Genomic DNA, 22,951 nt, shown 5'->3' with positions numbered 1-22,951 from the left:
GTGCTATAGAGCCCCCATCAAAACATCTGCCCCGTGTGAGGGTCGAACTCTCGACCTTGGGATGATGCCACTGATACGGTGCCTACTCCACATCAGTCAGGTTAAAACACTTTTCTAAAAGAGAGATGGTTCGAATCCCCAAAATGTGTGTTTGACACCAGATTGCAAGGTCGAACTCACAACCTTGAGATTATGCCTACTGCACATCAGTTAGATTGAATCCCCATAACGTGTTTGACACCAGATTGGAAGGCTTTTTTAAGAGAGTGATGTTTCACATCCCCTTTACTTTTATTTGACAGCTTCCACAGTTTGGAGTGATAGACCTTCCGAATGGGCTTTCTGCAGCCACCACAGAAACAAATTTTGGCTGTACATTGACTGTAAATAAGTGAGATTGCAAGGCTTTTCTTCAAGAGAGATGGTTTGAATCCCCATAACTTGTGTTTGAGATTGGAAGGTTTTTCTAAGAGAGTGATGTTTCGAATCCCCATAACTTGTATTTGACACCTTCCACAGATTGGAGTGATTGAGCTTCCAAGTTGACGTTCTGTAGATACAACAGAAAGCAATCAGAGCCACTTGTGCCCACCAACTTTCCAGCTGTAAGTGAGGGGAAGCGCTATGGACACCACATCAAAACATCTGCCCCGTGTGAGGTTCGAGCTCACAACCTTGAGATTATGCCGCTGACATGCTGCTTGTGTCAAACACAATTACAAGTACAACGTTGTTTATCGTTGAAACTTGATTAGATATGAATAAATATGAAGGACAAAGCAGTCTTAACTTGGTTTGAGTTAAGGAATTCGTTTTATAGGAGAATTCGAATTCGTGCATAACTCGTAAAATAGAGCTTATTTTCGGATTCCTGAAGAATGAGTCTGGTTCTTTCTCATAATACAAAGTTTGTTGTTTATTGTTGAAACTTCATCAGAAGTGAAGAAATAAATGAATGCCTATCAACAAATGTGGGATCTAAACTCTAGTGCTTCCTCTAAAATAATTTCCTTTCTCAATTCAGAAATGTGTGTGTGTAAGTCACAACACCCGTGACACCAAAACGGCTTTCTTTTCTCTCTTTTCTCTACACTCTGCACTGTGAGCACACACACCAAATCAGAAAGGCTTTTTTCTCTCTTTTCTACATTATGGACTGTGGGGACACAAAACCGCTCTCTTTTTTTTTTTTTTTTGATTGTGTGCCAGGGCGTTGTCTCTCGTATTAGATTTTTCTCATCTCTGTTTGAACGTACACCCAGGTAAATATTCCTGTAGTCTTCTCATACCGACTATGGACCCATTCATTGTTTAACTTCACTATTTTGCAAATCCTAATTGAATATTACACATTGACATTGAACTTTACTGGATAAGCAGGTCTTCATTGCATTCAGCAGCCTATATGTGAGCATCTATGTGTAAGCTGTTCTTCTTTGCATTTATCAGCAGCAAGCAATTCTTCATTGCACATGCATATGAAAATAGTAAAACAATTCCAATGCGTTTGCGAAACCTTCTATATCAGGAGTGTCCAGGAGTGATGCTGGGAATAGAACCTCTTTCCCAGAATAGTTCAACCTTCATTACTCTGTCACACCGTAATGAAGTGCGGGCCCCGGTGCGGTCACAGAGTCGGGAGAACAAGAACTCTTAGTTCAAACAAAAGTTTATTGGATAACAGAAGATCTCACACAGAGGTAAAACGTGGCCTGGTGAGCAGGGAAGTCGGCCTGCAGAACCGGAACAAAAAACCAAGGTAATCCAAGAGCTGAAAATAATCCACAAAACATTAAAGGTCAGGATCCAGGTCGTGAACCAAACAGGCATAACAAATACATTAACACACGAGCAAAGCATGGCAGAGAAGACCAGATATTTAAACTAACGGGGCAATCAAAGGAAGATGGAACACAGGTGACTTAAGAACCAGGTGTCACAGCTGTGGCTGTGACAGTACCCCCCCTCCGACGACCGCCTTTAGGCGGCCCACCAGGCTTGTTAGGGTGGGCTCTGTAGAAGTCAGTGATGAGTGAGTGGTCCAGAATAAACCGACGTGGAACCCAAGAACGCTCCTCCTGCCCATAACCCTCCCAGTCAACCAAAATCTGGAAACCCCTGCCACGACGTCTGACATTCAGAATCTGACAAACGGAGTAAGCAGGATGGCCATCCACGACCAGGGGGGGAGGAGGAGATTCAGCTGGAGGGCCATGTGCACAAGAGGTGACTGGCTTTAAGAGGGAAACATGAAATGTGGGGTGTACCTTAAGGGAGTCTGGGAGCATAAGGCGCACAGCCGAGGGATTAATGATTCTGACCACTGGAAAAGGACCAATGAAACGAGGAGCCAGCTTTCGGGAGTCTACCTGCAAAGGCAGGTCCCTGGTGGATAACCACACCATCTGCCCAGGCTGATAATTAGGAGCGGGCGAACGCCGACGGTCCGCCAACCGTTGGTTCCTGGCAGCGGACCTAACTAAAGCAGCCCGAGCCTCCCGCCACACTCTGCGAACCCGTCGCAAGTGTTCCTGTATAGAAGGGACGGACACCTCATCCTCCTGGGAAAGGAACAAAGGGGGTTGAAAACCATACATTACCATGAATGGCGACATACCAGTAGCAGATGTGGAGAGACTGTTATGAGCATACTCCACCCAAGGCAGCTGAACACTCCAGGAGGACGGGTTACGTGCACACACACATCTTAAAGCGGCCTCCAGGTCCTGGTTGGCCCGTTCTGTCTGGCCGTTTGACTGAGGATGGTACCCAGACGATAAACTAATCCTTGCCCCAACGCTCCACAGAATGCTCGCCAAACCTGGGAAGAAAACCGGGGTCCCCGATCAGAAACTATGTCCATGGGGATACCATGGAGACGAAAAACATGGTGAACTAAGAGCTCAGCAGTTTCAAGAGCAGAAGGGAGCTTCGACAGTAGCACAAAATGCACAGCCTTAGAAAAACGATCAATAACAGTAAGGATGACAGAGTTACCTGCAAAAGGAGGCAGACCAGAGACAAAATCCACCGCGATGTGAGACCACGGCCTTGAGGGAAAGGGGAGAGGGTTCAGCAAGCCAGCGGGCCGTTGGTGCGAGGCCTTCCCTCGGGCAAAGACGGAGCAAGCTGCCACAAACTGATTGGTGTCACGAACCAGCGTGGGCCACCAGAACCGCTGTCGAATAAGCTTAAGTGTGCGTGCCGCCCTAGGATGGCAGGCCAATTTGGAGGAGTGCTCCCACTGCAGCACCTGAGATCTAACGTTCTCGGGAACGAACAAGCAGTTAGGTGGTCCAATCTCTGGACGGGGACAACGGGAAAGGGCCCTCTTAACCTGCTGCTCAACCTCCCAATGGACTGCCCCCACAAAACAGCTTGGAGGGAGCAAAGACTCAGAAGGATCAGTCAATGGCTGTCTCTCTGTCTGACGGGAAAGGGCATCAGGCTTTAAATTACGGGAACCTGGTCTGTAAGAGAGAGTAAAATTAAATCGGCTTAAAAAACGTGCCCATCTGGCCTGTCGAGAATTGAGACGTTTGGCTCGCTGAAGGTAGGCTAAATTCTTATGGTCCATCCAAACCACAAACGGAATTTCTGCCCCCTCCAGCCAGTGTCTCCACTCTTCTAATGCCAGAACGACTGCTAAAAGCTCTCGGTTACCCACGTCATAGTTGCGCTCAGCCGGAGACAGCCGGCGAGAAAAATAGGCGCAAGGATGAAACTTCTCTTCTGAGATCTGTGAAAGCCCGGCTCCCACACCACTGTCAGAGGCATCCACCTCCACCATGAACTGCTTAGAGGCATCAGGGTGGATGAGAACAGGCGCAGAAGAAAACAGTGCTTTAAGTTTTAAGAATGCCTGGGCAGCTTCAGAGGTCCAGGTAAAAGGGCTGGAGGTGGAGGTAAGTTGGGTGAGTGGTGCAGCTACCTTACTAAAATAAAAATTAGCAAAACCAAGGAAACGCTGAAGCTGCTTGCGGTTTTCAGGTACTGGCCACTCAACCACCGCCCTTACCTTGGCTGGATCAGAGCGAATCTGTCCCCTTTCTATGACAAAGCCCAAAAAGGAGACTGACTGGACATAGAATTCGCACTTCTCAGCCTTTACAAATAGTCTGTTCTCAAGTAACCTTTGGAGAACTAGTCTGACATGCTTGCAATGCTTGCAATGTTCCGTGATTGACCTTCCAAGTTGATTTTCTGCATCCACAACAGAAATCAACTGGAGCCACTTGTGCCCACCAACTTTCAAGCTGTGACTGAGGTGAGGTGCGATAGACACCACATCAAAACATCTACCCCGTGTGAGGGTCGAGCTCACGACCTTGAAATTATGCCACTGAAACGCTGCCAACTGCACATCAGTCAGATTGCAATGCTTTTCTTAAAGAGAGATGGTTTGAATCCACATAAATTGTGTTTGACACCAGGTTGAAAGGCTTTTCTGAGGGAGTGATGTTTTTCGAATCCCAATAACTTGTATTTGACACCTTCCACAGTTGAGAGTCATTGAGCTTCAGAGTGGGCTTTCTGCAGCCACAACAGAGAGCAACCAGAGCAACTTGTACCCACCAACTTTACAGCTGTAACTGAGGTGAAGTGCTATAGAGCCCCCATCAAAACATCTGCCCCGTGTGAGGGTCGAACTCACGACCTTGGGATGATGCCACTGATACGCTGCCTACTCCACATCAGTCAGGTTAAAACACTTTTCTAAAAGAGAGATGGTTCGAATCCCCAAAATGTGTGTTTGACACCAGATTGCAAGGTCGAACTCACGACCTTGAAATTATGCCTACTGCACATCAGTTAGATTGAATCCCCATAACTTGTGTTTGACACCAGATTGGAAGGCTTTTTTAAGAGAGTGATGTTTCGCATCCCCTTTACTTTTATTTGACAGCTTCCACAGTTTGGAGTGATAGACCTTCCGAATGGGCTTTCTGCAGCCACCACAGAGACAAATTTTGGCTGTACATTGACTGTAAATAAGTGAGATTGAAAGGCTTTTCTTCAAGAGAGATGGTTTGAATCCCCATAACTTGTGTTTGAGATTGGAAGGTTTTTCTAAGAGAGTGATGTTTCGAATCCCCATAACTTGTATTTGACACCTTCCACAGATTGTAGTGATTGAGCTTCCAAGTTGACGTTCTGTAGATACAACAGAAAGCAATCAGAGCCACCAACTTTCCAGCTGTAAGTGAGGGGAAGCGCTATGGACACCACATGAAAACATCTGCCCCGTGTGAGGTTCGAGCTCACAACCTGACATGCTGCTTACTGCACATCAGTCAGTCTGCAGCGCTTTTCCAATAAAGAGATTGTTCGAATCTCCATAAATGATGTTAGACAGTAAGTTGCAAGATTTTTCTGAAGGAGAGATGGTTCGAATCCCCATAACTTGTGTTTTACACCTTCCACACTCTGGAGTGATTGACCTTCCCAGTGGGCTTTCTGCAGCTAACACAGAGAGCAACCGGAGGCACTTGTGGCCAGCAACTTTCCAGCTGTAACTGAGGGTAAGCGCTATTGACCCTTTAATCAAAATCAATGCCCCGTGTGAGGGTTGAACTCACGACCTTCAGATTATGAGACTGACGCACTGCCTACTGCGCCAACGAGGCCTGAAAAGCTTGAAAATACATGTATTGTGAGGCTAGACTCACTTTCCCACACTGATTCATTAGTCCTGCAGACTTTGCTAAAAGTAGTCCTTCAAATGACCTGTTGTTTAGACTAAAGGTTAAACACTCAACTCACAAGTTTCTTCATCTGGCTTTTCTTCTCATTTTGAAAGTTTATGGAAAGTTGCAAAAGTGGTAGTTTCACGTTGGATAAACTAGATTGACTTGCCCCATGTCAGTCTATATCAAGAGAAGGAGAGTCTGCAAAGGTGCTTTTGTCACACTGCATATTCTATTATGACAGTAACGGCAAAACCCAAGGAAAATTTGTCTGACTTGACAAGTTTCAGCGGATAATAAGGAGAGCAGAAACTGAAAGACGACAAAGATCTGATTGCAACGCTTTTCTTAAAGAGAGATGGCGTGAATCCCCATTGATTGTGTTTGACACCAGATTACAAGGTTCTTCTACGAGAATATCTTTTTGAATCTCCATAACTTGTATTTGACACCTTCCACACTTAGGCGTGATTGAGCTTCCAAGTTGATTTTCTGCATCCACAACAGAAATCAACCGGAGCCACTTGTGCGCACCAACTTTCAAGCTGTGACTGAGGTGAGGTGCGATAGACACCACATCAAAACATCTACCCCGTGTGAGGGTCGAGCTCACGACCTTGAAATTATGCCACTGAAACGCTGCCAACTGCACATCAGTCAGATTGCAATGCTTTTCTTAAAGAGAGGTGGTTTGAATCCACATAAATTGTGTTTGACACCAGGTTGAAAGGCTTTTCTGAGGGAGTGATGTTTTTCGAATCCCAATAACTTGTATTTGACACCTTCCACAGTTGAGAGTCATTGAGCTTCAGAGTGGGCTTTCTGCAGCCACAACAGAGAGCAACCAGAGCAACTTGTACCCACCAACTTTACAGCTGTAACTGAGGTGAAGTGCTATAGAGCCCCCATCAAAACATCTGCCCCGTGTGAGGGTCGAACTCCCGACCTTGGGATGATGCCACTGATACGCTGCCTACTCCACATCAGTCAGGTTAAAACACTTTTCTAAAAGAGAGATGGTTCGAATCCCCAAAATGTGTGTTTGACACCAGATTGCAAGGTCGAACTCACAACCTTGAGATTATGCCTACTGCACATCAGTTAGATTGAATCCCCATAACTTGTGTTTGACACCAGATTGGAAGGCTTTTTTTAAGAGAGTGATGTTTCACATCCCCTTTACTTTTATTTGACAGCTTCCACAGTTTGGAGTGATAGACCTTCCGAATGGGCTTTCTGCAGCCACCACAGAAACAAATTTTGGCTGTACATTGACTGTAAATAAGTGAGATTGCAAGGCTTTTCTTCAAGAGAGATGGTTTGAATCCCCATAACTTGTGTTTGAGATTGGAAGGTTTTTCTAAGAGAGTGATGTTTCGAATCCCCATAACTTGTATTTGACACCTTCCACAGATTGGAGTGATTGAGCTTCCAAGTTGATGTTCTGTAGATACAACAGAAAGCAATCAGAGCCACTTGTGCCCACCAACTTTCCAGCTGTAAGTGAGGGGAAGCGCTATGGACACCACATCAAAACATCTGCCCCGTGTGAGGTTCGAGCTCACAACCTTGAGATTATGCCGCTGACATGCTGCTTGTGTCAAACACAATTACAAGTACAACGTTGTTTATCGTTGAAACTTGATTAGATATGAATAAATATGAAGGACAAAGCAGTCTTAACTTGGTTTGAGTTAAGGAATTCGTTTTATAGGAGAATTCGAATTCGTGCATAACTCGTAAAATAGAGCTTATTTTCGGATTCCTGAAGAATGAGTCTGGTTCTTTCTCATAATACAAAGTTTGTTGTTTATTGTTGAAACTTCATCAGAAGTGAAGAAATAAATGAATGCCTATCAACAAATGTGGGATCTAAACTCTAGTGCTTCCTCTAAAATAATTTCCTTTCTCAATTCAGAAATGTGTGTGTGTAAGTCACAACACCTGTGACACCAAAACGGCTTTCTTTTCTCTCTTTTCTCTACACTCTGCACTGTGAGCACACACACCAAATCAGAAAGGCTTTTTTCTCTCTTTTCTACATTATGGACTGTGGGGACACAAAACCGCTCTCTTTTTTTTTTTTTTTTGATTGTGTGCCAGGGCGTTGTCTCTCGTATTAGATTTTTCTCATCTCTGTTTGAACGTACACCCAGGTAAATATTCCTGTAGTCTTCTCATACCGACTATGGACCCATTCATTGTTTAACTTCACTATTTTGCAAATCCTAATTGAATATTACACATTGACATTGAACTTTACTGGATAAGCAGGTCTTCATTGCATTCAGCAGCCTATATGTGAGCATCTATGTGTAAGCTGTTCTTCTTTGCATTTATCAGCAGCAAGCAATTCTTCATTGCACATGCATATGAAAATAGTAAAACAATTCCAATGCGTTTGCGAAACCTTCTATATCAGGAGTGTCCAGGAGTGATGCTGGGAATAGAACCTCTTTCCCAGAATAGTTCAACCTTCATTACTCTGTCACACCGTAATGAAGTGCGGGCCCCGGTGCGGTCACAGAGTCGGGAGAACAAGAACTCTTAGTTCAAACAAAAGTTTATTGGATAACAGAAGATCTCACACAGAGGTAAAACGTGGCCTGGTGAGCAGGGAAGTCGGCCTGCAGAACCGGAACAAAAAACCAAGGTAATCCAAGAGCTGAAAATAATCCACAAAACATTAAAGGTCAGGATCTAGGTCGTGAACCAAACAGGCATAACAAATACATTAACACACGAGCAAAGCATGGCAGAGAAGACCAGATATTTAAACTAACGGGGCAATCAAAGGAAGATGGAACACAGGTGACTTAAGAACCAGGTGTCACAGCTGTGGCTGTGACAGTACCCCCCCTCCGACGACCGCCTTTAGGCGGCCCACCAGGCTTGTTAGGGTGGGCTCTGTAGAAGTCAGTGATGAGTGAGTGGTCCAGAATAAACCGACGTGGAACCCAAGAACGCTCCTCCTGCCCATAACCCTCCCAGTCAACCAAAATCTGGAAACCCCTGCCACGACGTCTGACATTCAGAATCTGACAAACGGAGTAAGCAGGATGGCCATCCACGACCAGGGGGGGAGGAGGAGATTCAGCTGGAGGGCCATGTGCACAAGAGGTGACTGGCTTTAAGAGGGAAACATGAAATGTGGGGTGTACCTTAAGGGAGTCTGGGAGCATAAGGCGCACAGCCGAGGGATTAATGATTCTGACCACTGGAAAAGGACCAATGAAACGAGGAGCCAGCTTTCGGGAGTCTACCTGCAAAGGCAGGTCCCTGGTGGATAACCACACCATCTGCCCAGGCTGATAATTAGGAGCGGGCGAACGCCGACGGTCCGCCAACCGTTGGTTCCTGGCAGCGGACCTAACTAAAGCAGCCCGAGCCTCCCGCCACACTCTGCGAACCCGTCGCAAGTGTTCCTGTATAGAAGGGACGGACACCTCATCCTCCTGGGAAAGGAACAAAGGGGGTTGAAAACCATACATTACCATGAATGGCGACATACCAGTAGCAGATGTGGAGAGACTGTTATGAGCATACTCCACCCAAGGCAGCTGAACACTCCAGGAGGACGGGTTACGTGCACACACACATCTTAAAGCGGCCTCCAGGTCCTGGTTGGCCCGTTCTGTCTGGCCGTTTGACTGAGGATGGTACCCAGACGATAAACTAATCCTTGCCCCAACGCTCCACAGAATGCTCGCCAAACCTGGGAAGAAAACCGGGGTCCCCAATCAGAAACTATGTCCATGGGGATACCATGGAGACGAAAAACATGGTGAACTAAGAGCTCAGCAGTTTCAAGAGCAGAAGGGAGCTTCGACAGTAGCACAAAATGCACAGCCTTAGAAAAACGATCAATAACAGTAAGGATGACAGAGTTACCTGCAAAAGGAGGCAGACCAGAGACAAAATCCACCGCGATGTGAGACCACGGCCTTGAGGGAAAGGGGAGAGGGTTCAGCAAGCCAGCGGGCCGTTGGTGCGAGGCCTTCCCTCGGGCAAAGACGGAGCAAGCTGCCACAAACTGATTGGTGTCACGAACCAGCGTGGGCCACCAGAACCGCTGTCGAATAAGCTTAAGTGTGCGTGCCGCCCTAGGATGGCAGGCCAATTTGGAGGAGTGCTCCCACTGCAGCACCTGAGATCTAACGTTCTCGGGAACGAACAAGCAGTTAGGTGGTCCAATCTCTGGACGGGGACAACGGGAAAGGGCCCTCTTAACCTGCTGCTCAACCTCCCAATGGACTGCCCCCACAAAACAGCTTGGAGGGAGCACAGACTCAGAAGGATCAGTCAATGGCTGTCTCTCTGTCTGACGGGAAAGGGCATCAGGCTTTAAATTACGGGAACCTGGTCTGTAAGAGAGAGTAAAATTAAATCGGCTTAAAAGACGTGCCCATCTGGCCTGTCGAGAATTGAGACGTTTGGCTCGCTGAAGGTAGGCTAAATTCTTATGGTCCATCCAAACCACAAACGGAATTTCTGCCCCCTCCAGCCAGTGTCTCCACTCTTCTAATGCCAGAACGACTGCTAAAAGCTCTCGGTTACCCACGTCATAGTTGCGCTCAGCCGGAGACAGCCGGCGAGAAAAATAGGCGCAAGGATGAAACTTCTCTTCTGAGATCTGTGAAAGCCCGGCTCCCACACCACTGTCAGAGGCATCCACCTCCACCATGAACTGCTTAGAGGCATCAGGGTGGATGAGAACAGGCGCAGAAGAAAACAGTGCTTTAAGTTTTAAGAATGCCTGGGCAGCTTCAGAGGTCCAGGTAAAAGGGCTGGAGGTGGAGGTAAGTTGGGTGAGTGGTGCAGCTACCTTACTAAAATAAAAATTAGCAAAACCAAGGAAACGCTGAAGCTGCTTGCGGTTTTCAGGTACTGGCCACTCAACCACCGCCCTTACCTTGGCTGGATCAGAGCGAATCTGTCCCCTTTCTATGACAAAGCCCAAAAAGGAGACTGACTGGACATAGAATTCGCACTTCTCAGCCTTTACAAATAGTCTGTTCTCAAGTAACCTTTGGAGAACTAGTCTGACATGCTTGCAATGCTTGCAATGTTCCGTGATTGACCTTCCAAGTTGATTTTCTGCATCCACAACAGAAATCAACTGGAGCCACTTGTGCCCACCAACTTTCAAGCTGTGACTGAGGTGAGGTGCGATAGACACCACATCAAAACATCTACCCCGTGTGAGGGTCGAGCTCACGACCTTGAAATTATGCCACTGAAACGCTGCCAACTGCACATCAGTCAGATTGCAATGCTTTTCTTAAAGAGAGATGGTTTGAATCCACATAAATTGTGTTTGACACCAGGTTGAAAGGCTTTTCTGAGGGAGTGATGTTTTTCGAATCCCAATAACTTGTATTTGACACCTTCCACAGTTGAGAGTCATTGAGCTTCAGAGTGGGCTTTCTGCAGCCACAACAGAGAGCAACCAGAGCAACTTGTACCCACCAACTTTACAGCTGTAACTGAGGTGAAGTGCTATAGAGCCCCCATCAAAACATCTGCCCCGTGTGAGGGTCGAACTCACGACCTTGGGATGATGCCACTGATACGCTGCCTACTCCACATCAGTCAGGTTAAAACACTTTTCTAAAAGAGAGATGGTTCGAATCCCCAAAATGTGTGTTTGACACCAGATTGCAAGGTCGAACTCACGACCTTGAAATTATGCCTACTGCACATCAGTTAGATTGAATCCCCATAACTTGTGTTTGACACCAGATTGGAAGGCTTTTTTAAGAGAGTGATGTTTCGCATCCCCTTTACTTTTATTTGACAGCTTCCACAGTTTGGAGTGATAGACCTTCCGAATGGGCTTTCTGCAGCCACCACAGAGACAAATTTTGGCTGTACATTGACTGTAAATAAGTGAGATTGAAAGGCTTTTCTTCAAGAGAGATGGTTTGAATCCCCATAACTTGTGTTTGAGATTGGAAGGTTTTTCTAAGAGAGTGATGTTTCGAATCCCCATAACTTGTATTTGACACCTTCCACAGATTGTAGTGATTGAGCTTCCAAGTTGACGTTCTGTAGATACAACAGAAAGCAATCAGAGCCACCAACTTTCCAGCTGTAAGTGAGGGGAAGCGCTATGGACACCACATGAAAACATCTGCCCCGTGTGAGGTTCGAGCTCACAACCTGACATGCTGCTTACTGCACATCAGTCAGTCTGCAGCGCTTTTCCAATAAAGAGATTGTTCGAATCTCCAAAAATGATGTTAGACAGTAAGTTGCAAGATTTTTCTGAAGGAGAGATGGTTCGAATCCCCATAACTTGTGTTTGACACCTTCCACACTCTGGAGTGATTGACCTTCCCAGTGGGCTTTCTGCAGCTAACACAGAGAGCAACCGGAGGCACTTGTGGCCAGCAACTTTCCAGCTGTAACTGAGGGTAAGCGCTATTGACCCTTTAATCAAAATCAATGCCCCGTGTGAGGGTTGAACTCACGACCTTCAGATTATGAGACTGACGCGCTGCCTACTGCGCCAACGAGGCCTGAAAAGCTTGAAAATACATGTATTGTGAGGGTAGACTCACTTTCCCACACTGATTCATTAGTCCTGCAGACTTTGCTAAAAGTAGTCCTTCAAATGACCTGTTGTTTAGACTAAAGGTTAAACACTCAACTCACAAGTTTCTTCATCTGGCTTTTCTTCTCATTTTGAAAGTTTATGGAAAGTTGCAAAAGTGGTAGTTTCACGTTGGATAAACTAGATTGACTTGCCCCATGTCAGTCTATATCAAGAGAAGGAGAGTCTGCAAAGGTGCTTTTGTCACACTGCATATTCTATTATGACAGTAACGGCAAAACCCAAGGAAAATTTGTCTGACTTGACAAGTTTCAGCGGATAATAAGGAGAGCAGAAACTGAAAGACGACAAAGATCTGATTGCAACGCTTTTCTTCCCGGTCGCTTACCCTTAGTTACAGCTGGAAAGTTGCTGGCCACAAGTGCCTCCGGTTGCTCTCTGTGTTAGCTGCAGAAAGCCCACTGGGAAGGTCAATCACTCCAGAGTGTGGAAGGTGTCAAACACAAGTTATGGGGATTTGAACCATCTCTCCTTCAGAAAAATCTTGCAACTTACTGTCTTACTGTCAAATAAAAGTAAAGGGGATGTGAAACATCACTCTCTTAAAAAAGCCTTCCAATCTGGTGTCAAACACAAGTTATGGGGATTCAATCTAACTGATGTGCAGTAGGCATAATCTCAAGGTCGTGAGTTCGACCTTGCAATCTGGTGTCAAACACACGTTTTGGGGATTCGAACCATCTCTCTTTTAGAAAAGTGTTTTAACCTGACTGATGTGCAGTAGGCAGCGTATCAGTGGCATCATCCCAAGGTCGTGACTTCGACCCTCACACGGACCAGATGTTTTGATGGGGGCTCTATAGCACTTCACCTCAGTTACACCTGTAAAATTGGTGGGTACAAGTTGCTCTGGTTGCTCTCTGTTGTGGCTGCAGAAAGCCCACTCTGAAGCTCAATGACTCTCAACTGTGGAAGGTGTCAAATACAAGTTATTGGGATTCGAAAAACATCACTCCCTCAGAAAAGCCTTTCAACCTGGTGTCAAACACAATTTATGTTGATTCAAACCATCTCTCTTTAAGAAAAGCATTGCAATCTGACTGATGTGCAGTTGGCAGCGTGTCAGTGGCATAATTTCAAGGTCGTGAGCTCGACCCTCACACGGGGTAGATGTTTTGATGTGGTGTCTATCGCACCTCACCTCAGTCACAGCTTGAAAGTTGGTGGGCACAAGTGGCTCCGGTTGATTTCTGTTGTGGATGCAGAAAATCAACTTGGAAGCTCAATCACGCCTAAGTGTGGAAGGTGTCAAATACAAGTTATGGAGATTCAAAAAGATATTCTCGTAGAAAAACCTTGTAATCTGGTGTCAAACACAATCAATGGGGATTCACGCCATCTCTCTTTAAGAAAAGCGTTGCAATCAGATCTTTGTCGTCTTTCAGTTTCTGCTCTCCTTATTATCCGCTGAAACTTGTCAAGTCAGACAACTTTTCCTTGGGTTTTGCCGTTACTGTCATAATAGAATACGCAGTGTGACAAAAGCACCTTTGCAGACTCTCCTTCTCTTGACATAGACTGACATGGGGCAAGTCAGTCAAGTTTATCCAACGTGAAACTACCTCTTTTGCAACTTTCCATAAACTTTCAAAATGAGAAGAAAAGCCAGATGAAGAAACTTGTGAGTTGAGTGTCTAACCTTTAGTCTAAACAACAGGGCATTTGAAGGACTACTTTTAGCAAAGTCTGCAGGACTAATGAATCAGTGTGGGAAAGTGAGTCTAGGCTCACAATACATGTATTTTCAAGCTTTTCGGGCCTCGTTGGCGCAGTAGGCAGCGCGTCAGTCTCATAATCTGAAGGTCGTGAGTTCAACCCTCACACGGGGCATTGATTTTGATTAAAGGGTCAATAGCGCTTACCCTCAGTTACAGATGGAAAGTTGCTGGCCACAAGTGCCTCCGGTTGCTCTCTGTGTTAGCTGCAGAAAGCCCACTGGGAAGGTCAATCACTCCAGAGTGTGGAAGGTGTCAAACACAAGTTATGGGGATTCGAACCATCTCTCCTTCAGAAAAATCTTGCAACTTACTGTCTAACATCATTTATGGAGATTCGAACAATCTCTTTATTGGAAAAGCGCTGCAGACTGACTGATGTGCAGTAAGCAGCATGTCAGGTTGTGAGCTCGAACCTCACACGGGGCAGATGTTTTGATGTGGTGTCCATAGCGCTTCCCCTCACTTACAGCTGGAAAGTTGGTGGGCACAAGTGGCTCTGATTGCTTTCTGTTGTATCTACAGAACGTCAACTTGGAAGCTCAATCACTCCAATCTGTGGAAGGTGTCAAATACAAGTTATGGGGATTCGAAACATCACTCTCTTAGAAAAATCTTCCAATCTAAAACTCAAGTTATGGGGATTGAAACCATCTCTCTTGAAGAAAAGCCTTGCAGTCTCACTTATTTACAGTCAATGTACAGCCAAAATTTGTCTCTGTGGTGGCTGCAGAAAGCCCATTCGGAAGGTCTATCACTCCAAACCGTGGAAGCTGTCAAATAAAAGTAAAGGGGATGCGAAACATCACTCTCTTAAAAAAGCCTTCCAATCTGGTGTCAAACACAAGTTATGGGGATTCAATCTAACTGATGTGCAGTAGGCATAATTTCAAGGTCGTGAGTTCGACCTTGCAATCTGGTGTCAAACACACATTTTGGGGATTCGAACCATCTCTCTTTTAGAAAAGTGTTTTAACCTGACTGATGTGCAGTAGGCAGCGTATCAGTGGCATCATCCCAAGGTCGTGAGTTCGACCCTCACACGGGGCAGATGTTTTGATGGGGGCTCTATAGCACTTCACCTCAGCTACAGCTGTAAAGTTGGTGGGTACATGTTGCTCTGGTTGCTCTCTGTTGTGGCTGCAGAAAGCCCACTCTGAAGCTCAATGACTCTCAACTGTGGAAGGTGTCAAATACAAGTTATTGGGATTCGAAAAACATCACTCCCTCAGAAAAGCCTTTCAACCTTGTGTCAAACACAATTTATGTGGATTCAAACCATCTCTCTTTAAGAAAAGCATTGCAATCTGACTGATGTGGAGTTGGCAGCGTGTCAGTGGCATAATTTCAAGGTTGTGAGCTCGACCCTCACACGGGGTAGATGTTTTGATGTGGTGTCTATCGCACCTCACCTCAGTCACAGCTTGAAAGTTGGTGCGCACAAGTGGCTCCGGTTGATTTCTGTTGTGGATGCAGAAAATCAACTTGGAAGCTCAATCACGCCTAAGTGTGGAAGGTGTCAAATAGAAGTTATGGAGATTCAAAAAGATATTCTCGTAGAAGAACCTTGTAATCTGGTGTCAAACACAATCAATGGGGATTCACGCCATCTCTCTTTAAGAAAAGCGTTGCAATCAGATCTTTGTCGTCTTTCAGTTTCTGCTCTCCTTATTATCCGCTGAAACTTGTCAAGTCAGACAACTTTTCCTTGGGTTTTGCCGTTACTGTCATAATAGAATACGCAGTGTGACAAAAGCACCTTTGCAGACTCTCCTTCTCTTGACATAGACTGACATGGGGCAAGTCAGTCAAGTTTATCCAACGTGAAACTACCTCTTTTGCAACTTTCCATAAACTTTCAAAATGAGAAGAAAAGCCAGATGAAGAAACTTGTGAGTTGAGTGTTTAACCTTTAGTCTAAACAACAGGTCATTTGAAGGACTACTTTTAGCAAAGTCTGCAGGACTAATGAATCAGTGTGGGAAAGTGAGTCTAGGCTCACAATACATGTATTTTTAAGCTTTTCAGGCCTCGTTGGCGCAGTAGGCAGCGCGTCAGTCTCATAATCTGAAGGTCGTGAGTTCAACCCTCACACGGGGCATTGATTTTGATTAAAGGGTCAATAGCGCTTACCCTCAGTTACAGCTGGAAAGTTGCTGGCCACAAGTGCCTCCGGTTGCTCTCTGTGTTAGCTGCAGAAAGCCCATTGGGAAGGTCAATCACTCCAGAGTGTGGAAGGTGTCAAACACAAGTTATGGGGATTCGAACCATCTCTCCTTCAGAAAAATCTTGCAACTTACTGTCTAACATCATTTATGGAGATTCGAACAATCTCTTTATTGGAAAAGCGCTGCAGACTGACTGATGTGCAGTAAGCAGCATGTCAGGTTGTGAGCTCGAACCTCACACGGGGCAGATGTTTTGATGTGGTGTCCATAGCGCTTCCCCTCACTTACAGCTGGAAAGTTGGTGGGCACAAGTGGCTCTGATTGCTTTCTGTTGTATCTACAGAACGCTTATGATCATGTGCGGTTTGATATTCGAAAATTTTCTTTCATCTTTTAAAGCAATTATTGATGGACATTCAGACCTTCTTGCAGCTGAACCCCTCTGCTCCCTCTTTTGATGGTGTATAGTCGGGCATTCGAGCCTTTTCTTACCCGCTTTTTACGAATTATGGTCGGACTTTCACACCTTGTAGCCGAACAACTCCGCTCCCGCTATTGATTTTGTACAGTCTTGTATTTTAACCTTTTCTTACCCGCTTTTTACTAACTATGGTCGGACATTCACACCTTCATACAGCAAAACACCTCCGCTCCCTCTTGTGTTGGTGTATGTTCGGGCATTCGAACCTTTTCTTACCCGCCTTTTACAAACTATGGTCGGACATTCAAACCTTCTTGTAGCCGAACAACTCCGCATCCGCTATTGATTGTGTACAGTCGGGTATTTTAACCTTTTCTTACCCGCTTTTTACCAACTATGGTCGGACATTCAAACCTTCTTGTAGCCGAACACATCCACTCCTGCTTTTGATGATGTATGGTTGGGCAATCGCACCTTTTCTTAACCATTTTTCAGTAATTATTGGTGGACATATCCAACCAAACATAATCAAATGCGGGAGCAGAAATGTTCAACTGCAAGTAGGTGTGAATGTCAGATCATAATTTAAAAAAAGCTGATGAGAAAGGGTTAAAATACCCGACTGTACACAATCAATAGCGGGAGCGGAGGTGTTCGGCTAAGAGAAGGTGTGAAAGTTCGACTCTGGTTTGTAAAAAGCGGGTAAGAATAGGTTCGTATGCCCGAATATACACCATCAAAAGCGGAAGCGGAGGTGTTCGGCTACAAGAAGGTGTGAACGTCCGACCAAAGTTTGTAAAAAGCAGTTAAGAAAAGTTTAGAATATCCAACCAAACATAATCAACAGCGGGAGCAGAGCTGTTCGACTGCAAGTAGGTGTGAATGTCAGATCATAATTTGCAAAAAGCTGATGAGAAAGGGTGAGAATGCCCGACTATACACCATCAATTGCGGGAGCGGAGTTGTTTGGCTGTGAGTAGGTGTGAATCTCCAACCATAATTGCTGAAAAATGTGTTAGAAAAGGTAAGAATGCCGGTCCATACATCATCAAAAGCCAGAGAGTTGGTGTTCGGCTGCAAGTAGGTGTGAATTTCCAGCCATAATTACTCACAATCGAGTAAGAAAAGGTAGTATTGCCAGACCATACATGATCAAAACAGGGAGCGGAAGTGGTTCAGCTGCAAGAAGGTGTGAATGTCCGACTAAAGTTCAAATATATTAACAAAAGCGGGAGGAGAGGTCTTCGGATGAGAATGGTTGAGAATTTCCAACCATAATCTATAAAATGCGGTGAAAAAAAAGGTGTGATAAAACACTAAAAGGTGGAGCGGAAGTGTTCGGCTGCAAGAAGGTGTAAATGTCCGACTATATTTGGTGAAAAGCAGGTGAAGCAAGGTCTGAATGCCCAACCTTACATCATCAAAAGCGAGATCAGAGGTGTTTGGCTGCAAGAAGGCCATAGTTTGCCAAAAGCGGGTAAGGTGCGAATGACCGACTAAATATCAACAAAAGTGGGGGCGGAGGTCTTCGGATGCAAGGGGGGTGAATATCCCACCATACAAGTATGGTGGAGAGGAATCTGTGAATAGCCGACCATAGTTTGCAAAAAGCCGGTGAGAAAAGGTGCGAATGTCGAACCATACATGATCAAAACAGGGAGCGGAGGTGTTTGGCTGCGACAAGGTGTGAATGTCGACCCATAATTAATGAAAAATGGGAAACAAGTAGGTTTGAATGCCCAACCACATATCATCAAAAGCAGGAGTGGATGTGTTCGGCTACAAGAAGGTCTGAATGTCCGACCATAGTTTGTAAAAAGCGGGTAAGAAAACGTTCGAATGCCCGAACACACACCATCAAAAGAGGGAGCGGAGGTGTTCCGCTGTAAGAAGGTGCGAATGTCTTACCATAGTTGGTAAAAAGCGGGTAAGAAAAGGTTAGAATACCCGACTGTACACAATAAATAACGGGAGCGGATGTGTTCGGCTAAGAAACGGTGTGAAAGTCCGACCGTGTTTTGTAAAAAAAGATGCGAATGCCCGACAATGTATGATCAAAAGAGGGAGCGGAGGTGTTCGGCTGCAAGAAGGTGTGAACGTCCGACCAAAGTTTGTAAAAAGCAGTTAAGAAAAGGTTCGAATATCCAACCAAACATAATCAAAAGCGGGAGCAGAGCTGTTCGACTGCAAGTAGGTGTGAATGTCAGATCATAATTTGTAAAAAGCTGATGAGAAAGGGTGAGAATGCCCGACTATACACCATCAAATTCGGGAGCGGAAGTGTTCGACTGTGAGAAGGTTTGAATGTCCGACCATAATTGCTGAAAAATGTGTTAGAAAAGACTAGAATGCCGGACCATACATCATCAAAAGCGGGAGAATTTGTGTTCGGCTGCAAGTAGGTGTGAATTTCCAGCCATAATTACTCACAAACGAGTAAGAAAAGGTAGTATTGCCAGACCATACATGATCAAAACAGGGAGCGGAGGTGGTTCAGCTGCAAGAAGGTGTGAATGTCCGACTAAAGTTCAAATATATTAACAAAAGCGGGAGGAGAGGTCTTCGGATGAGAATGGTTGAGAATTTCCAACCATAATCTATAAAATGCGGTGAAAAAAAAGTTGTGATAGAACACTAAAAGGTGGAGCGGAAGTGTTCGGCTGCAAGAAGGTGTAAATGTCCGACTATATTTGGTGAAAAGCAGGTGAAGCAAGGTCTGAATGCCCAACCTTACATCATCAAAAGCGAGATCAGAGGTGTTTGGCTGCAAGAAGGCCATAGTTTGCCAAAAGCGGGTAAGGTGCGAATGACCGACTAAATATCAACAAAAGTGGGGGCGGAGGTCTTCGGATGCAAGTGGGTGTGAATATCCCAACATACAAGTATGGTGGAGAGGAAGCTGTGAATAGCCGACCATAGTTTGCAAAAAGCGGGTGAGAAAAGGTGCGAAAGTCCAACCATACATGATCAAAACAGGGAGCGGAGGTGTTTGGCTGTGACAAGGTGTGAAAGCCCACCCATAATTAATGAAAAGCGGGCAAAAAGTAGGTTTGAATGCCCAACCACATATCATCAAAAGCAGGAGTGGATGTGTTCGGCTACAAGAAGGTCTGAATGTCCGACCATAGTTTGTAAAAAGCGGGTAAGAAAACGTTCGAATGCCCGAACATACACCATCAAAAGAGGGAGCGGAGGTGTTCCGCTGTAAGAAGGTGCGAATGTCTTACCATAGTTGGTAAAAAGCGGGTAAGAAAAGGTTAGAATACCCGACTGTACACAATAAATAACGGGAGCGGATGTGTTCGGCTAAGAAACGGTGTGAAAGTCCGACCGTGTTTTGTAAAAAAAGGTGCGAATGCCCGACAATGTATGATCAAAAGAGGGAGCGGAGGTGTTCGGCTGCAAGAAGGTGTGAACGTCCGACCAAAGTTTGTAAAAAGCAGTTAAGAAAAGGTTCGAATATCCAACCAAACATAATCAAAAGCGGGAGCAGAGCTGTTCGACTGCAAGTAGGTGTGAATGTCAGATCATAATTTGTAAAAAGCTGATGAGAAAGGGTGAGAATGCCCGACTATACACCATCAAATTCGGGAGCGGAAGTGTTCGACTGTGAGAAGGTTTGAATGTCCGACCATAATTGCTGAAAAATGTGTTAGAAAAGACTAGAATGCCGGACCATACATCATCAAAAGCGGGAGAATTTGTGTTCGGCTGCAAGTAGGTGTGAATTTCCAGCCATAATTACTCACAAACGAGTAAGAAAAGGTAGTATTGCCAGACCATACATGATCAAAACAGGGAGCGGAGGTGGTTCAGCTGCAAGAAGGTGTGAATGTCCGACTAAAGTTCAAATATATTAACAAAAGCGGGAGGAGAGGTCTTCGGATGAGAATGGTTGAGAATTTCCAACCATAATCTATAAAATGCGGTGAAAAAAAAGTTGTGATAGAACACTAAAAGGTGGAGCGGAAGTGTTCGGCTGCAAGAAGGTGTAAATGTCCGACTATATTTGGTGAAAAGCAGGTGAAGCAAGGTCTGAATGCCCAACCTTACATCATCAAAAGCGAGATCAGAGGTGTTTGGCTGCAAGAAGGCCATAGTTTGCCAAAAGCGGGTAAGGTGCGAATGACCGACTAAATATCAACAAAAGTGGGGGCGGAGGTCTTCGGATGCAAGTGGGTGTGAATATCCCAACATACAAGTATGGTGGAGAGGAAGCTGTGAATAGCCGACCATAGTTTGCAAAAAGCGGGTGAGAAAAGGTGCGAAAGTCCAACCATACATGATCAAAACAGGGAGCGGAGGTGTTTGGCTGTGACAAGGTGTGAAAGCCCACCCATAATTAATGAAAAGCGGGCAAAAAGTAGGTTTGAATGCCCAACCACATATCATCAAAAGCAGGAGTGGATGTGTTCGGCTACAAGAAGGTCTGAATGTCCGACCATAGTTTGTAAAAAGCGGGTAAGAAAACGTTCGAATGCCCGAACATACACCATCAAAAGAGGGAGCGGAGGTGTTCCGCTGTAAGAAGGTGCGAATGTCTTACCATAGTTGGTAAAAAGCGGGTAAGAAAAGGTTAGAATACCCGACTGTACACAATAAATAACGGGAGCGGATGTGTTCGGCTAAGAAACGGTGTGAAAGTCCGACCGTGTTTTGTAAAAAAAGGTGCGAATGCCCGACAATGTATGATCAAAAGAGGGAGCGGAGGTGTTCGGCTGCAAGAAGGTGTGAACGTCCGACCAAAGTTTGTAAAAAGCAGTTAAGAAAAGGTTCGAATATCCAACCAAACATAATCAAAAGCGGGAGCAGAGCTGTTCGACTGCAAGTAGGTGTGAATGTCAGATCATAATTTGTAAAAAGCTGATGAGAAAGGGTGAGAATGCCCGACTATACACCATCAAATTCGGGAGCGGAAGTGTTCGACTGTGAGAAGGTGTGAATGTCCGACCATAATTGCTGAAAAATGTGTTAGAAAAGACTAGAATGCCGGACCATACATCATCAAAAGCGGGAGAATTTGTGTTCGGCTGCAAGTAGGTGTGAATTTCCAGCCATAATTACTCACAAACGAGTAAGAAAAGGTAGTATTGCCAGACCATACATGATCAAAACAGGGAGCGGAGGTGGTTCAGCTGCAAGAAGGTGTGAATGTCCGACTAAAGTTCAAATATATTAACAAAAGCGGGAGGAGAGGTCTTCGGATGAGAATGGTTGAGAATTTCCAACCATAATCTATAAAATGCGGTGAAAAAAAAGTTGTGATAGAACACTAAAAGGTGGAGCGGAAGTGTTCGGCTGCAAGAAGGTGTAAATGTCCGACTATATTTGGTGAAAAGCAGGTGAAGCAAGGTCTGAATGCCCAACCTTACATCATCAAAAGCGAGATCAGAGGTGTTTGGCTGCAAGAAGGCCATAGTTTGCCAAAAGCGGGTAAGGTGCGAATGACCGACTAAATATCAACAAAAGTGGGGGCGGAGGTCTTCGGATGCAAGTGGGTGTGAATATCCCAACATACAAGTATGGTGGAGAGGAAGCTGTGAATAGCCGACCATAGTTTGCAAAAAGCGGGTGAGAAAAGGTGCGAAAGTCCAACCATACATGATCAAAACAGGGAGCGGAGGTGTTTGGCTGTGACAAGGTGTGAATGCCCACCCATAATTAATGAAAAGCGGGCAAAAAGTAGGTTTGAATAACCAACCATACATCATCAAAAGCAGGAGTGGATGTGTTCGGCTACAAGAAGGTTTGAATGTCCGAGCATAGTTTGTAAAAAGCGGGTAAAAAAAGGTTCGAATGCCCGAACACACACCATCAAAAGAGGGAGCGGAGGTGTTCAGCTGTAAGAAGGTAAAAATATCCGACCATAGTTGGTAAAAAGCGGGTAAGAAAAGGTTAAAATACCCGACTGTACACAATCAAAAGAGGGAGTGGAGTTGTTCAGCTAAGAGGTGTGAAAGTCCAACCATGGTTTGTAAAAAGCGGGTAAGAAAAGGTTCGTATGCCCGAATATACACCATCAAAAGCGGAAGCGGAGGTGTTCGGCTGCAAGAAGGTGTGAACGTCCGACCAAAGTTTGTAAAAAGCAGTTAAGAAAAGGTTCGAATATCCAACCAAACATAATCAAAAGCGGGAGCAGAGCTGTTTGACTGCAAGTAGGTGTGAATGTCAGATCATAATTTGCAAAAAGCTGATGAGAAAGTGTGAGAATGCCTGACTATACACCATCAAATGCGGTTGTTCAAATGAGGTGTTCAGCTGTGAGTAGGTGTGAATGTCCGACCATAATTGCTGAAAAATGTGTTAGAAAAGGTAAGAATGCCGGACCAAACATCATCAAAAGC

General features: G+C 45.1%; 4 non-coding genes across 4 annotated transcripts; 2 read left to right on the top strand and 2 right to left on the bottom strand.

Moving 5' to 3' along the window:
* Positions 1-5,554: 5,554 nt before the first annotated feature.
* On the bottom strand, positions 5,555-5,627 carry trnam-cau (transfer RNA methionine (anticodon CAU)). Its single transcript has one exon. It is a non-coding gene; the product is annotated as a tRNA-Met (tRNA).
* A 6,508-nt stretch (positions 5,628-12,135) lies between these two features.
* trnam-cau (transfer RNA methionine (anticodon CAU)) lies at positions 12,136-12,208 on the bottom strand. Its single transcript has one exon. It is a non-coding gene; the product is annotated as a tRNA-Met (tRNA).
* Positions 12,209-14,060: 1,852 nt separating this feature from the next.
* Positions 14,061-14,133, top strand: trnam-cau (transfer RNA methionine (anticodon CAU)). The gene has a single exon. It is a non-coding gene; the product is annotated as a tRNA-Met (tRNA).
* A 1,913-nt stretch (positions 14,134-16,046) lies between these two features.
* On the top strand, positions 16,047-16,119 carry trnam-cau (transfer RNA methionine (anticodon CAU)). Its single transcript has one exon. It is a non-coding gene; the product is annotated as a tRNA-Met (tRNA).
* Positions 16,120-22,951: the final 6,832 nt, after the last annotated feature.

Source organism: Leuresthes tenuis, unplaced genomic scaffold (genome assembly GCF_036924035.1).
Source record: "Leuresthes tenuis unplaced genomic scaffold, fLeuTen1.0.hap1 SCAF_21, whole genome shotgun sequence".
NCBI lineage: Eukaryota > Metazoa > Chordata > Actinopteri > Atheriniformes > Atherinopsidae > Leuresthes > Leuresthes tenuis.
The sequence above is the reverse complement of the archived record's forward strand: the minus strand, read 5'-3'. Positions and strand labels throughout refer to the sequence as shown.